This window comes from Zea mays, chromosome 8 (assembly GCF_902167145.1).
Source record: "Zea mays cultivar B73 chromosome 8, Zm-B73-REFERENCE-NAM-5.0, whole genome shotgun sequence".
Taxonomy (NCBI): Eukaryota; Viridiplantae; Streptophyta; class Magnoliopsida; order Poales; family Poaceae; genus Zea; species Zea mays.
Genome location: NC_050103.1, coordinates 106,695,076 through 106,710,862, shown reverse-complemented (window position 1 = coordinate 106,710,862; position 15,787 = coordinate 106,695,076).

Here is a 15,787-nt window from a genome sequence, read left to right as displayed (position 1 = left end):
AGTTTGACGGATGGTTGATATATGTCCCTGGAGAAGACGTTCGGGGGAACCGTCGTTCATCCCGAGGCTATTTTAGCCAGCTCATCAGCAGTCTCGTTGTATCGTCGAGCAACATGGTTGAGTTCCAGCCCGTAGAACTTATCTTCCAAACGCCAAACTTCGTCGCAATAGGCCTCCATTTTTCGATCGCGGCAGTGGGAGTTTTTCATGACTTGGTCAACAACAAGCTGCGAGTCACCACGAGCGTCGAGGCGCCGAACCCCTAGCTCGGCGGCGATGCGCAACCCATTAACCAAAGCCTCGTACTCGGCCACGTTGTTTGACGCCGGAAAATGGAGGCGTATAACGTAGCACACATGTTTTTCGAGGGGGTGAAATGAAGAGCAAGCCAGCACCTGCTCCAGTTTTCATAAGCGACCCATCGAAGTACATGGTCCAAAGTTCGGCCTGGATTGGAGCTGTTGGCAATTGGGTGTCGACCCATTCAGCCAAGAAGTCTGCCAAGACTTGAGATTTTATGGCCTTCCGAGGGGCGAATGAAAGTGTTTCGCCCATGAGTTCCACTGCCCATTTTGCTATCCTACCCGAGGCCTCTCAGCACTGGATGATCTCTCCCAGGGGGAAGGATGACACCATAGTCACCGGATGAGACTTGAAGTAGTGTCGCAACTTTCGCCGTGTCAGAATCACTGTGTACAGTAGCTTCTGGATTTGTGGGTAGCGGATCTTGGTCTCGGATAGCACCTCGCTGATGAAGTAGACCGGCCTCTGGATGAGCAGTGCATGCCTCTCTTCTCGTCTCTCGACTACGATCGTGGCGCTGACCACCTGAGTGGTTGCGGCTACGTAAATCAAGAGGGATTCTCCCTCAGCGGGGGGCACCAAGATGGGCGCATTAGTAAGGAGTGCTTTAAGGTTTCCGAGGGCTTCTTCGGCCTCGGGAGTCCAAGTGAAGCGCTCAGCTTTCCTTAAGAGGCGGTACAAGGGCAATCCTTTCTCGCCAAGGCGCGAGATGAAGCGGCTCAGAGCCGCAAGGCATCCCATGACCCTTTGTACCCCTTTTAAATCTTTGATGGGTCCCATGTTGGTGATGGCCACGATTTTCTTTGGGTTGGCCTCGATGCCTCGTTCGAAGATGATGAACCCTAGGAGCATGCCTCGGGGGACTCCGAAGACACACTTCTCGGGATTGAGTTTTACGCCCTTCGCTCTTAGACAACTGAATGTTATCTCAAGGGAAGAGAGGAGGTCGGAGGCTTTCCTTGTCTTGACAACGATGTCATCGACGTAAGCCTCGACCGTTCTGCCGATGTGCTCTCCGAACACATGGTTCATGCACCTTTGGTAGGTTGCACCTGCATTCCTCAAGCCAAATGGCATAGTAGTATAACAATACATGCCAAAATGTGTGATAAAAGAAGTCGCGAGCTGGTCGGACTCTTTCATCTTGATTTGGTGATAGCCTAAATAGGCGCTGAGGAATGACAGGGTTTCGCACCCAGCAGTGGACTCCACAATTTGATCGATGTGAGGCAGAGGGTAGGGAACCTTCGGACATGCTTTATTCAACCCAGTGTAGTCTACGCACATCCTCCATTTCCCACCTTTCTTCTTTACAAGGACAGGGTTAGCTAACCATTCTGGATGGAATACCTCTTTGATGAACCCTGCAGCCATTAGCTTGTGGACCTCCTCGCCTATGGCGCTGCGCTTTTCTTCATCAAAACGGCGCAGATGCTGCTTCACGGGTGGGGCACCAGCTCGGATGTCCAGTGAGTGCTCGGCGACATCCCTCGGTATGCCGGGCATGTCCGAGGGACTCCACACAAAATTTTGGCGTTTGCACGGAGAAAGTCGACGAGCACTTCTTCCTATTTGGGGTCGAGGTCGGAGCCGATCCTGACTTTCTTGTCGGCGTCGTTGCTGGGGTCAAGAGGGACGGACTTAACCGCCTCGGCTGGTTCGAAGTTGCCGGCGTGGCGCTTCGCATCTAGCGCCTCCTTGGAGAGGCAATCCAGGTCGGCGATGAGGGCCTCGGACTCAGCGATGGCCTCAGCGTACTCCACACATTCCACGTCGCACTCGTAAGCGTGGCGGTACGTGGATCCGACAGTGATGGTTCCCTTGGGGCCTGGCATCTTGAGCTTGAGGTACGTGTAGTTGGGGACGGCCATGAACTTGGCGTAGCACGGTCTTCCCAGCACCGTGTGGTAGGTCCCTCGGAACCCAACCACCTCGAAAGTGAGAGTTTCCTTTCGGAAGTTGGAGGGAGTTCCGAAGCAGACGGACAAATCAAGTTGCCCAAGGGGCAGGACGCGCTTACCGAGGACGATCCCGTGAAAGGGCGCTGCACCGGCCCGGATTGTGGACAGATCGACCCCAAGAGCCCTAGGGTCTCGGCGTAGATTATGTTGAGGCTGCTGCCTCCGTCCATGAGGACCTTGGTGAGCCTAGCGTTGCCGATGACAGGGTCGATGACGAGCGGGTACCTTCCTGGGCTCGGTACGCAGTCGGGGTGGTCGCCTTGGTCGAAGGTGATGGGCTTGTCGGACCAGTCTAGGTAGACCGACGCCGCTACCTTCACCGAGCAGACCTCCCAGCGCTCCTGCTTGCGGTGCCGAGCCGAGGCGTTCGCCACTTGCCCACCGTAGATCATGAAGCAGTTGTGGACCTCCGAGAACTCCTCTTCCTTGTAGCCCCCTTCTTGTTGTTGCTTTGGTCCTTGCCACCTTCTATCGAGGGTCCAGCCTTGTTGAAGTAACACCGGAGCATGTCGCATGTGACACCCCAGTGTCACCTAGGGTTTCTCTCAAATGCCAAACCAAGAATCATTATTTCATGTGAATCAAAGTAAGCACGAGCATCAAAATAACTTAAGTAATAAAGAATTCACCAAGTATATACTTAAAAGTGTCATGATCAAAACAATTGAGACTTTTAAAAGATAAGAATGTGCAACACTAATTAAAAACCCTAAGTGAGCCCCATGAGCAAAATTCAAGAAAATAAGAAAAAGGGTATGGAAAGTTTAAAATTATGAATTGAGCCAATTATAAAAATTAAAGTATATTTAATGGGCAACAAGAAATGTTGAGGAAACTTAGCCAAAATACCTCAAATAAAACCCCAAATCAAGCTTCTCATGTGGGGACTTAATGGGAATTCTGAATTTCAGAATTCTGAAATTCAGACCTTGAGCCAAAGATCAGGGATGTTCACCTTGATCCCTAACTCGAATCCTAATGGCCCCATTGACAAAATTGTGTCTAACTAACCCCTCTGTCGTGTGCCAGAAGATGGCATTGGGACGCGAGCCCTGGACACGACAAAACCTTGGATTTGCCTCGGGTTTGGGCAGGGAGACAGACCAGATTTCCTGGCTCCATATCTCTGCAACCAGTAGGCAAAATCCTATGACCCCCACACAAGAATGGTAGCTTGTAGGGAGGAGAAGAGGTTTTGTGCACTGACCAAGGCGAGAGCAGGCTCGGATGAGCGACCACACGCGCCAGAACTTGGGCAGAACGCACGGGCACACGTGTTCGACCCTGGTCGGCACGCTAGAGCTCGCCCAACCCACGCACGCGCTCACCCCGGCGTCCGGTCAAGTCCACCGCGCGCCCACGCCCTCGGCCGTGCCCGCCCGCGCCTATAAAGCCTCCCCGGGCGCATCTCTCTTCGCCCCGCACTCACCCTCACCGGCCAGCCACCTTTCCTTAGCTCCGGCGAGCTTAATTCCGCCCGCCATTGCCGCCAGAGCTTCGGCCACCGTGGCCAGCCCACTCCAGCCACCCTCAAGCCAAGCCAGTGCTTCGGCTAGCTCCGCCGGTAGCCCGTGAAGCTTGCCAAGCCCTCGGACCCGGTCGGACTTCACCGGAGGCCCGAGATCGACCTCACCGGACTTCAGTCTTCCGCCGCCGCGCGTGGACCGAGCTATCCAGTGAGTCCCCGCCCAATTCCTTGCGCTCATATCTTCTCTGGCATCCCGTGGACCTCCCTGACCCATTTGATTGAACTGTCGCGCCGTGACCAGGCCGGTCTCCTCGCCGCCGACGAGCATCCCCGCCTGCGCGCGTGGACCGACCGACTCCGGCCATCTCCGACGGTGTTCCGCACACCGTTGTGATCCCCGAGACCTCCCCTTCGTCCTCGACCACTTCACCGGAGCAATCTCGCCGCCGGTAAGCCCCTCCGCCCTTTCTTCCGCCGCGGTTACTGTTTAAGGTAGAAGAAGGACCTCGGGTTAGGATTTGTAGAACCCGAGGGGTTTTCTGTAATGTCAGTGACTCATGTGAATAGTAGCCTAAGGGCTGATTCGCGAAGAAAACTTAGAAAACCCGCCAGGGACCCTAGTGCAAAGTGGATTTCCATTTAAACCAATTCTGTTATTCTTTTAAAATGACGAGAGAACTTAGAAAATCCATAACTTGATGAAATCTTAATAGAAAGTTGTCAAACCAATTTTGCTAGCTCCTGTATATTATAATCTATCATTTAAAAATAGTAGACCCTATACTTTCTGTTCAAAGTTTTAGAGTTTAGAAATTAAAACAGAAACCCACTAAACCTTGTTTAATTAAGGAAAATTAGTTTTTCTTCTGTGCTGAACTTAGGAAAATTTGTAGATGATCAAACCTCTTTTAGACACTGTTTAAAAATAATGGGAACCCCAGCATTGAAAAATATGATATAGTTTCTCATTTAAAGCTATTTTGTCCAAAACTTAGAGAAAATCAGAAAGGCATTGGAAATTAATGAACAGTGATTAATATTATTTTTCCTAGTTTACTTATGTAACAGAGAACCTAGGAAAATACAGAGACCATTAATTTGGACCAGTTTTAAATTAAAAATGATTTGTTTAGCCTTATATAGACTGAAAATCAATTATTAAAGAGGCAAAACTATAACCAAAATGCTTAATAAAAATCCAGTGGACTTATAACCACTAGAGCCCCACTACAGAAATACAGAGCACCCCAGCCCAACTTTTTAAGTAAGGAAAATAAATACAAAGTGATGATAAGGCATTTTCCAACTAAATCATGAACAACCCCTATTAATGTGATAATGGGCAACCAAAAATTAGCTAAGTCCATGATGAGATAAACTACCAGAGAAAATTGCAAACCCATGAAAAAGAAGCAAACTCATACCAATTGCCAATAATTTAAGAGAAAGGCCACTTAATTCAAATAATGCATACCACCCCTTCCCTTAAGCAAAAAGAGGCCAAACTTCAGAATGATTGCTCTTGCACAAAATACTAACTATGGAAAATAAGAACTCTGTTGTTTAATGTGTTTCAAATATAGTGATAGTAGAAAGCACCCATTTGGCTAGAAACTTGAGAAAAACATAGAAAAATAATTAAAAGGTAGTAATGACTAGAAATTTGTATCAAGTCATGTTATAACACCTAAAAGCCAGCAAAAATAAGTTTTAGAGAATTACCCACTGTTAAATAATAGTTGTAGTTCAAAGCACCCCTTCTGCCCTAAAGTTTAATAATTTTATCCAGAGAAAACTATTCACTTTCTGATCCCCAAATTTTGAGACAGAGAAACACACACCAGTAACAAGCCACTGTAATTTTTGCAGAATTTTTAGAATTTTATAATAGCAACTTGTAGTTCAAACCTACTCCAAAACCTTAAGAGAATAAAAGAAAAGGGAAGAAGAAATAAACCTCACCTCAATAAGTCTAACTTGAGAACTTATCAATTCTCCCTAAGACTTAAAAGGAATTCAGTGGAACCCCAAAATAAACCTACCACTTACCTTAGCTAAGTTTAACCCCATTTACCAAGTATACCACTAAGGGTTTTACATAAGTAAAGTTAACTTGATTAACCTCAAAAGATCATACACCTTTAAAGTTGTAATTTCTAAAAGCACATATCAGATCATGCATATATCTTACGTATTGCATTCATTAGATTGTAATCTTGACGACGGAGAGTACGTGCTCATCCCCGAGCAAGGACCTGTCCAAGAGGAGGACCAGGAGCAGGCTTCAGAGGCTGCTATTGAGGATCTCCCCGCAGCCCCAGCAATTGAAGGCAAGCCCCGGTTTTATGCATAACCGTATTATTATATGCTACTTTACTACACTTAATGCTTGTAGGATTGCAATGTGCACTTAAGTGTAGGAGTTGCTTGAAACCTCTAGTTGCATGAACTTAGGATTCCTTTTTGAGATGAATACTAGTATGCTAGGTCGAGTAGCTGCTTGCTAATCAGGATCTCGGTAGAAGTCGAGTGATTTTTCTAGCACTCGCACGAGGTCAGGAATGGATTGTATTCATCTTGATAACGGGATCTATGTTAGTCTATGGACTTGGATCCAGGGAGGATGCCTTGTCCATGAGACGGGAAAAATGGATTAAGGATTAATGTGTGGATACCTGAGTCAAGCTTTTGAACGTACTAAGCACATGCCGGGAAAAATGGTAACCGGTAAACCTAGTACCTGAGTGAAGCCGGGCGCGGACTTTATCCCTCATGCGACCTGAGACTGGGTCTCCCATGCTAGCTATGGTGGGTACAAGTGCGGTCACTGCACGGCGGCAGCCGGGGTCAGTGGAGCATTGTATGCCAAGGCGGTGAGGCCTGGACACGAACGGGGAATCGATGGGGACGGTTGTCATGTGTGGGGTCGGAGTACCCCGACATGCCGTGTGTTTAGGTTTACCTTGCAAGGATAAAACTTGATTCGAATCGTCTGCTTCTCGCAGCTAATGAGACTGCTTGATTCCTTGTACTGCATCGAGTAAGAAGTGAAATGTGGATTATATGAGATAACTTGTTGATTGAACTAATCGATTGTTACCATGTATGCTTAGAAGGAGCAAACCTAGCTAAGTTAATGATGATAGAACTTGAAAAGCTAAAAATTGATTTTAGAAACAGCTAGTGCTTTTGGCAAACCAAACCCCTCAGCCAAACAGCTGCATAGTCTAGAGGTAGAGGAGTAGACTCCTCACACCGGTTAAGTCTAGCTGAGTATTAGTATACTCAGCCTTGCTTGTGGCACCATTTTTGCAGGTACCATGCAAGAAATGGTTGATGGTGTGACTTGGCCTACCACCCTGCCACCGGTTTGGACGGTCGAGTGGGATGTTGCTCCGGCAGGAGAGGAGCATGAGGAGTAGTGGGCTAGGCCTTGCCCATTTCCTCAGTACCGACGACATCGATTATCCGCTGCACTTTATTTTGTGAACTTTATTTGCTACTCAAAAACTCCGATTTATGTAATAACTCAGTGCTTAATTTGAGGTTTCCTGTTTTATTGTATTTCTTCTGTGACTCACCTTCGAGTGAGATTGTGGAATTTGATCCTGGTTAAGTGGCTCTATCAGACTAGATCTGAGGGACTGACGGGTTATTCCGATTTAAGTGTGTTACGACCCCTGGGGCGTGACTTAGGCACTTAAGCTGGAATAATTCGGGCGGTTCTGCCACATCGCATTCTTCAAGGGTGTGCTTGACGGGACCCCTGTGATAGGGGCACGACTCCTTGAGCATCTTGTCGAACATGTTGGCCCCTTCGGGAGGCTTCCGAGGATTCCTGTGCTCGGCAGCAGCGACGAGATCCGCGTCAACGGCGTCGCATTTTGCTTGCACCTTCTTCCTGGCCTTCTTCTTCGTGCCACGCTGGACGGACGCCTCGGGGGCGTCTTCCTTCTGTCTTTCCTGAGGCTGCTTGTCCTTCTGGAAGATGGCTTCGATCGCCTCCTGACCAGAGGCGAACTTGGTGGCTATGTCCATCAATTCGCTCGCCTTGGTGAGAGTCTTGCGTCCCAGTTTGCTCACTAGGTCTCGACAAGTGGTGCCGGCGAGGAATGCCCCGATGACGTCCGAGTCGGTGATGTTGGGCAACTCGGTGCGCTGCTTTGAAAACCGCCGGATGTACTCTCGCAGGGATTCCCCTGGCTGCTGGCAGCAGCTTCGGAGATCCCATGAGTTCCCAGGGTGTACATACGTACCTTGGAAATTTCCCACGAAGGCCTTGACTAGGTCGTTCCAGCTAGAGATCTGCGCAGGAGGCAGATGCTCCAGCCAGGCCCGGGCAGCGTCGGAGAGGAAAAGGGGGAGGTTGCGGATGATGAGGTTATCGTCGTCCGTCCCTCCGAACTGGCACGCCAGCCGGTAATCCGCAAGCCACAACTCCGGCCTTGTCTCCCCTGAGTACTTGGTGATGGTAGTTGGGGCTCGGAACCGGGCCGGGAACGGCGCCCGTCGTATGGCCCGGCTGAAGACTCGCAGACCTGGTGGTTCGAGCGAGGGGCTCCGATCCTCCTCACTGTCGTAGCGTCCTTCGTGCCTGGGGTGGTAGCCTCGGCGCACCCTTTCCTCGAGGCGGGCTCGACGGTCGAGGCGGTGTTGTTTGCTGCCGAGGCGGTCCAGAGCTGCAGGCGTCCCGTCCCGTGTGCGCTCGGTGTGGACCGAGGCCTCCCGCATGCGTTGGGAGGACGTTGCGCGATGCTCCGAGGGGCACCCTCGCCTTCGGGAGGTAGAGCTTTCGGCTCGTCGGACTGCGACATCTTCCAGGAGATCCTTGAGTTCGCCCTGGATACGTCGCCCCTCGGTGGTGGATGGCTCCGGCATTGTTCGAAGTAGCATCGCCGCTGCAGCTAGGTTCTGGCCGGCCCCGTTGAAGGCCGGGGACAGCCCTACCCTGGCATCGTCAATGATACGGCGCTGGACGTCCCGGGCCCGATGACGTGCTCCTCCGGCGAGGGCTCGGCCTGCCCACTCCTGCTCGATGTTTTGTCGGAGCTGCACAAGTCACCTTGTTTCTTCGTCGAGCTTGGCCTGCATCTCGCGGAGTTGCTTGAGCTGTGTGTCCTGACCCCCCCGCAGGGACTTGGACTACAGCTAGCTCCCGCAGGATCTCAATGCGAGACGCAGGCACAGGGGCATCGTCATCATCTGGCATGCCGAGGCGGCCGTCTTCGTCGTGATCCCCCTGATCGATGTGGAAACACTCACGTCTTGGGTCATCACCCTCGTCGTCAAGGCTGTGGCCATCGTCAGAGTAACTGGAGAGGCAGTAGTCACATGCGGTCATGAAGTCTCGCATGGCACTGGGATCACGGAGCCCAGAGAAATCACAACTGAAGTCGGGGTCATCCTCTTCCTCAGAACCCGCGGGTCCGTAGGTTGAGACGGCCGTCAGTCGATCCCAAGTTGCCCACATATGGTACCCTGAAAGGTCAGGATATGCCCTTGCGAAGGCGCTCACCGAAGCGGGGTCGCTTGGTGGATCGAAGCTGAATCTAAAGGGAACATGGTGGAAAGCTGATGTTACCTCTTGGTTGATGGACGGTGGTGAAGTCGCATCGGGGACGGAATGCACCGTTATCTCAGGTACGAGGATAACGCCTAACAAGTCCTTCGCGAGGGTGCTGGCGTCATTAGTCCGCTTGGGGTTGGCACGTTGCTGGGAAGCGACACCCGTCGTTGTCTCAGGTGCGAGGACAACACCCAACATGTCCCCCGCAGGGGTGCCGGCGTCGTCGACTCGCTCTGGTCCAACAGCCGACGAGGTGCCACCTCCTTCCTGGCCACGGTTGCCCCGTCTCCTCCTCCTCCGGCGAGGAGGGTGGCGGGGCAAACCCGGATGTTCCTCTTCTGCCGCGGGGAGATGCCGTCGTTGAGTTCGCCGCCGCCGGGCGAGCCGACGACCGTCATTGTTGTCGTGCTGCGAGGGGAGGAGTACCATGTCGTAGCTGCCGTCGGGGGACATGAACTCGAGACTCCCGAAGCGGAGCACCGTCCTGGGCTGAAGAGGCTGCCGAAGATTGTCCATCTAGAACTCAACGGGAAAGTATTTGTCAACACGCAGCAGGCCCCTACCTGGCGCGACAACTGTCGGCGTTTTGGACCCGCGAGGACCCTCAACCGACTAGTGAATTTGTCGCTGCGTGTCCCTGCCCAGATGGGTTGATGCAAGATGAAACACAAGAGGGGGGATGAGGCTTATATTATCTTGCACTGGGGTGCTCGTAGTAGGGGTTACAAGCGTCGCGCGCGCGAGAGAGAGAGAGAGTCTGGCCCTGAGGTGAGCTGTCTGAGTTAGCCTCCTCTGCGTTTCTCCCACTCTGCCTGCTTCTGCTCGCCTTGCTCCGCACCCCTTTAGGAAGGCCCTGGACATCCCCTTTTATAGATACAAGGAGATGGCCCAGCTGTACAATGGGGGTGTAGCTATGTGCTAACGTGGCCGGCGGAGAAGTGTCTGAGCCCTGTATATGTTCTAACCTGGCCGTCGGAGAAGTGCTTGAGCCCTGTAGAAGCGTAGCTGACGGTGCGGCCCGGGGTCCTGCTGACATTTCTTTGCTTTCGTAGAGGGTTGAGAACAACCGACGTCATGGACGCACGCGGGGATCCATCATTACCTGTTACCGGAGTAATCTAGATGGGACACCGGTCTTGTTCCTTCGTAGCCTGAGGCAGTTAGCTAGGGGTAGGGTAATGATGTATCCCTTGTGGCGTGGTCAGTCCGAGCCCGAGGTCGGGCGAGGCGGAGACTTCTCCTGAGGCCGAGGCCGAGGTCGAGGCCTGGGGTCGGGCGAGGCAGAGCTCCCTGTTGCGCCCGAGGCTGAACTTGGGGGAGATCGTGACTCAGTTTTACCCTGGTGGTTAGCACAGTAGTCGGAACGGGGTGAATAGTACTGTTTTCCTGTCAGAACGATCAGTAAAGGGGCGAAGTGACTGCAGTCACTTCGACCTTGCCGACTGAGGCGCGCGTGTCAGGATAAGGTGTCAGGCGATCCCCGCATTGAATGCGCATGCGATACGATCGGTTGGTAAGGCGATTTGGCCGAGGTCGCTGCACGACAAAGTTTGCCCGAGTTGGGCTTCGGGCGAGCCGAGGGTGCGCCCACTGCCCGAGGAGGCCCTCGGGCGAGGCGTGAATTCGTCCGGGACTACTGTTCCCGCCCGAGGCCAGGCTCGGGCGAGGCGAGATCGCGTCCCTTGGTAGACGAGGCCTTGACTTGAACCGTGCTTATCAGTCTTTGTGGTTTGTTCTGAAGATGTTTTCTAGCCATGTTAATGAGTATTAGGGGTACCCCTAATTACGGTACCTGACACTTTCCCATCGGCCAATTCACATAGGTGTGCTAGGAACTGGCCTACATGTTTGTGTGTGCTTATACCACTTTCACCAGAAAACTTGGAAAACACCGATACACTTGCCCCTTGTGGGTACGAGACAATGTCAAACCAGTGATCATATGGACTTTTGATATGATTGCTGAAAGTCGCCTAGAGGGGGGTGGATAGGCGGAAACTGAAATTTACAAACTTTAAGCACACTTCAAACCGAGGTTAGCGTTAGAATAAAAGTTAAGTCCGGGAGAGAGGGGAAAACAAATCAACCAAGAAAATAAAGCGGATGACACGATGATTTGTTTTACCGAGGTTCGGTTCCAAAGAACCTAGTCCCCGTTGAGGTGGTCACAAAGACCAGGTCTCTTTCAACCCTTTCCCTCTCTCAAACGGTCACTTAGACTGAGTGAGCTTTCTTCCTTGATTAATTTCCCGGGTCACTTAGACCCCGTAAGGACCACCACACAATTGGTGTCTCTTGCTTCGCTTACAAGGCTTTGAGAGTAAGAATGAGAGAAAGAAGAAAGCCAACCAAGCAACAAGAGCAACAAAGAACACAAGACGATCTTCTCACAAGTCCTAAAATACTAGAGTTGAATTGTGGACTTTGATTGGATCGGAGGCTTTGATTTGTGTCTTGGAGTGTAGTATTTTGCTCTTGTATTGAATGAGGAGTAGTGAATGCTTGGATGTTTGGAGTGGAGGTGGTTGGGGGGTATTTATAGCCCCCAACCACCAATTCAACCGTTGGGGCAGGCTGTTGTCGACGGGCGCGGTGGACAGTCCGGTGCGCTAGCCATGTCACCCAACCGTTAGGGTTCTGACGGTTTCGACCATTGGAGCTTTGTCTTCATGTGGCAGCGGACAGTTCGGTGCCGCACCGGACAGTCCCGGTTCACTGTCCGGTGCGCCTTCTTGTGGCTACTCTGACTCTGCGCGAACTGTCCGCGCACTGTAGCACTTTTGCAGGTGTCCGTTGCAGTCAACCGTTGCGTTGGAGCCGTTGCTCCGCTGGTGCACCGGACAGCCCGGTGGCACACCGGACAGTCCGGTGAATTATAGCGGAGCGGCTATTCTGAAACTCGAAGGTGGCAAGTTCAGAGTGTACGGCCCTGGTGCACCGGACACTGTCCGGTGGCACACCAGACAGTCCGGTGCGCCAAACCAGGGTTCTCTTCGGTTTCTTTTTGTTCCTTTCTTTTGAACCCTAACTTGATCTTTTATTGGTTTGTGTTGAACCTTTAGCACCTGTAGAATATATAATCTAGAGCAAACTAGTTAGTCCAATTATTTGTGTTGGGCATTCAACCACCAAAATTATTTATAGGAAAAGGTTAAACCCTATTTCCCTTTCAATCTCCCCCTTTTTGGTGATTGATGCCAACACAAACCAAAGCAAATATATAAGTGCAGAATTGAACTAGTTTGCATAAGGTAAGTGTAAAGATTGCTTGGAGTTAAACCAATTTATACTTCTATTAGATATGCATGGTTGGTTTTCTTTTATTTAACATTTTGGACCACGCTTGCACCACTTGTTTTGTTTTTGCAAATTCTTTTGGAAAATCTTTTCAAAGTCTTTTTGCAAATAGTCAAAGGTATATGAATAAGATTTCGAGAAGCATTTTCAAGATTTGAAATTTTTCTCCCCCTGTTTCAAATGTATTTCCTTTGACTAAACAAAACTCCCCCTGAATAAAATTCTCCTCTTAGCTTTCAAGAGGGTTTTACTAATTTTTGTAAATACCAAAAGAAAGATTAAATACATTTAGATACCAATTTAAAAAATTCTTAAAATTTTTGACATTGGTGGTGGTGCGGTGCTTTTGCTTTGGGCTTAATATTTCTCCCCCTTTGGCATTAAAAGACAAAATCAGAGTCTTTTGAGAGCCCCTGTTACTTTCTCCCCCATTGGTACAAGTAAATATGAGTGAAAGATTATACCAATTTGAGAGTGATGTGGAGTGATGGCGAAGGGTAAATGATACCGATAGAGTTGAGTGGAAGCCTTGTCTTCGCCGAAGACTCCATTTCCCTTTCAATCTACGACGTAGCATAAAATACACTTGAAAGCACATTTAGTCGTAGACATAAAAGAGATATGATCAAAGGTGTATAAATGAGCTATGTATGCAAAGTTTTAATCAAAGTTCCGGGAATCAAGAATATTTAGCTCATTCCTATGTTTGGTAAAGGTTTTCTCATCTAATGGTTTGGTAAAGATATCGGCTAATTGTTCTTTGGTGCTAACATAAGTTATCTCGATATCCCCCCTTTGTTGGTGATCCCTCAAAAAGTGATACTGAATATCTATGTGCTTAGTGCGGCTGTGTTCAACGGGATTATCCACCAAGCAGATTGCACTCTTATTGTCACATAGGAGGGGGACTTTGTTCAATTTGTAGCCATAGTCCCTGAGGGTTTGCCTCATCCAAAGTAATTGCGCACAATAATGGCCTGCGGCAATATACTCGGCTTCAGCGGTAGAAAGAGCTACTGAGTTTTGTTCCTTTGAAGCCCAAGACACCAGAGATCTCCCCAGAAACTGACAAGTCCATGATGTGCTCTTCCTATCAATTTTACACCCTGCCCAATCAGCATCTGAATATCCTATTAAATCAAAGGTGGATCCCTTGGGGTACCAAAGTCCAAACTTAGGTGTATAAACTAAATATCTCATGAATCTTTTCACGGCCCTAAGGTGAACTTCCTTAGGATCGGCTTGGAACCTTGCACACATGCATACGGAAAGCATAATATCCGGTCGAGATGCACATAAATAGAGTAAAGATCCTATCATCGACCGGTATACCTTTTGATCTACGGATTTACCTCCCGTGTCGAGGTCGAGATGCCCATTTGTTCCCATGGGTGTCTTGATGGGTTTGGCATCCTTCATTCCAAACTTGGTAAGTATGTCTTGAATATACTTGGTTTGGCTTATGAAGGTGCCCTCTTGGAGTTGCTTGACTTGAAATCCTAGGAAATACTTCAACTCCCCCATCATAGACATCTCGAATTTTTGAATCATGATCCTACTAAACTCTTCAGAAGTAGATTTGTTAGTAGACCCAAATATGATATCATCAACATAAATTTGGCATACAAACAAATCTTTTGCAATGGTTTTAGTAAAGAGAGTAGGATCGGCTTTACCGACTTTGAAGCCATTAGTGATAAGAAAATCTCGCATGCATTCATACCATGCTCTTGGGGCTTGCTTGAGCCCATAAAGTGCCTTTGAGAGTTTATAAACATGGTTAGGGTACTCACTATCTTCAAAGTTGGGAGGGTTCTCAACATAGACCTCTTTCTTGATTGGTCCATTGATGAAGGCACTCTTCACGTCCATTTGATAAAGCTTGAAGCCATGGTAAGTAGCATAGGCAAGTAATATGCGAATTGACTCAAGCCTAGCTACGGGTGCATAGGTTTCACCAAAATCCAAACCTTCGACTTGTGAATATCCTTTGGCTACAAGTCGAACTTTGTTCCTTGTCACCATACCATGCTCATCTTTCTTGTTGGGGAATACCCATTTGGTACCTACAACATTTTGATTAGGACGTGGAACTAAATGTCATACCTCATTCCTCGTGAAGTTGTTGAGCTCCTCTTGCATAGCCAACACCCAATCTGAATCTCTTAGTGCATCCTCTACCCTGTATGGCTCAATAGAGGAGACAAAAGAGTAATGTTCACAGAAATGAGCGACTCGAGATCGAGTGGTTACCCCCTTATGAATATCGCCGAGGATGGAGTTCACGGGGTGATCTCTTTGAATCGCTTGGTGGACTCTTGGATGTGGCGGTCTTTGACCTTGTACTTCTTGATCATCTTTCTTGTCTTGATCAATTTCATCTCCCCCTTGATCATTGTCCTCCTCTTGAGGTGGCTCATCCTCTTGATCTTCATTTTCATCATCTTGAGTCTGATCCTCATCTTGAGTTGGTGGATATGCTTGATTGGAAGATGATGATTGATCTTGTGTTTGTGGAGGCTCTTCGGATTCCTTAGGACACACATCCCCAATGGACATGTTCCTTAGCGCGACGCACAGAGCCTCTTCATCATCTAGCTCATCAAGATCAACTTGCTCCACTTGGGAGCCATTAGTCTCATCAAACACAATGTCATAAGAAACCTCAACTAATCCTGTGGATTTGTTGAAGACTCTATATGCCCTTGTGTTTGAGTCATAACCAAGTAAAAAGTCTTCTACAACCTTAGTAGCAAATTTAGATTTTCTACCTGTAACACTTCAAATCCATCTATTAAAAACAATCTAATTTAATTCACTTTCATTAGGAAAAAAGATTTTTAATAATTAAAGTAGTGATATAATTGGGTTTAACAAACTTTGTGAATAATTAAAATCTACCAAATAGTTGATGCATTCATTTTTCGGTGCATTGTTTTTGTTTGTTAATGAATTACAACAAAATTATTTTAATTTATTCTGTTTTATGAGGCTTATTTTATATAAATAATAGAAATTTGCCTAAAGATTATTTACTATGAATTTTATTATTAGATTTATTATACTTTTAGAATATTTAAAGTATATTTATTAATGAATAACCTATTTAAAAAAAATAAAAGAAAATGAATTTCGAAATTAACAAAAAGAAAAAAAAACGTGAACACGTTTGGCCCAGTGGCCGTTTGGCCG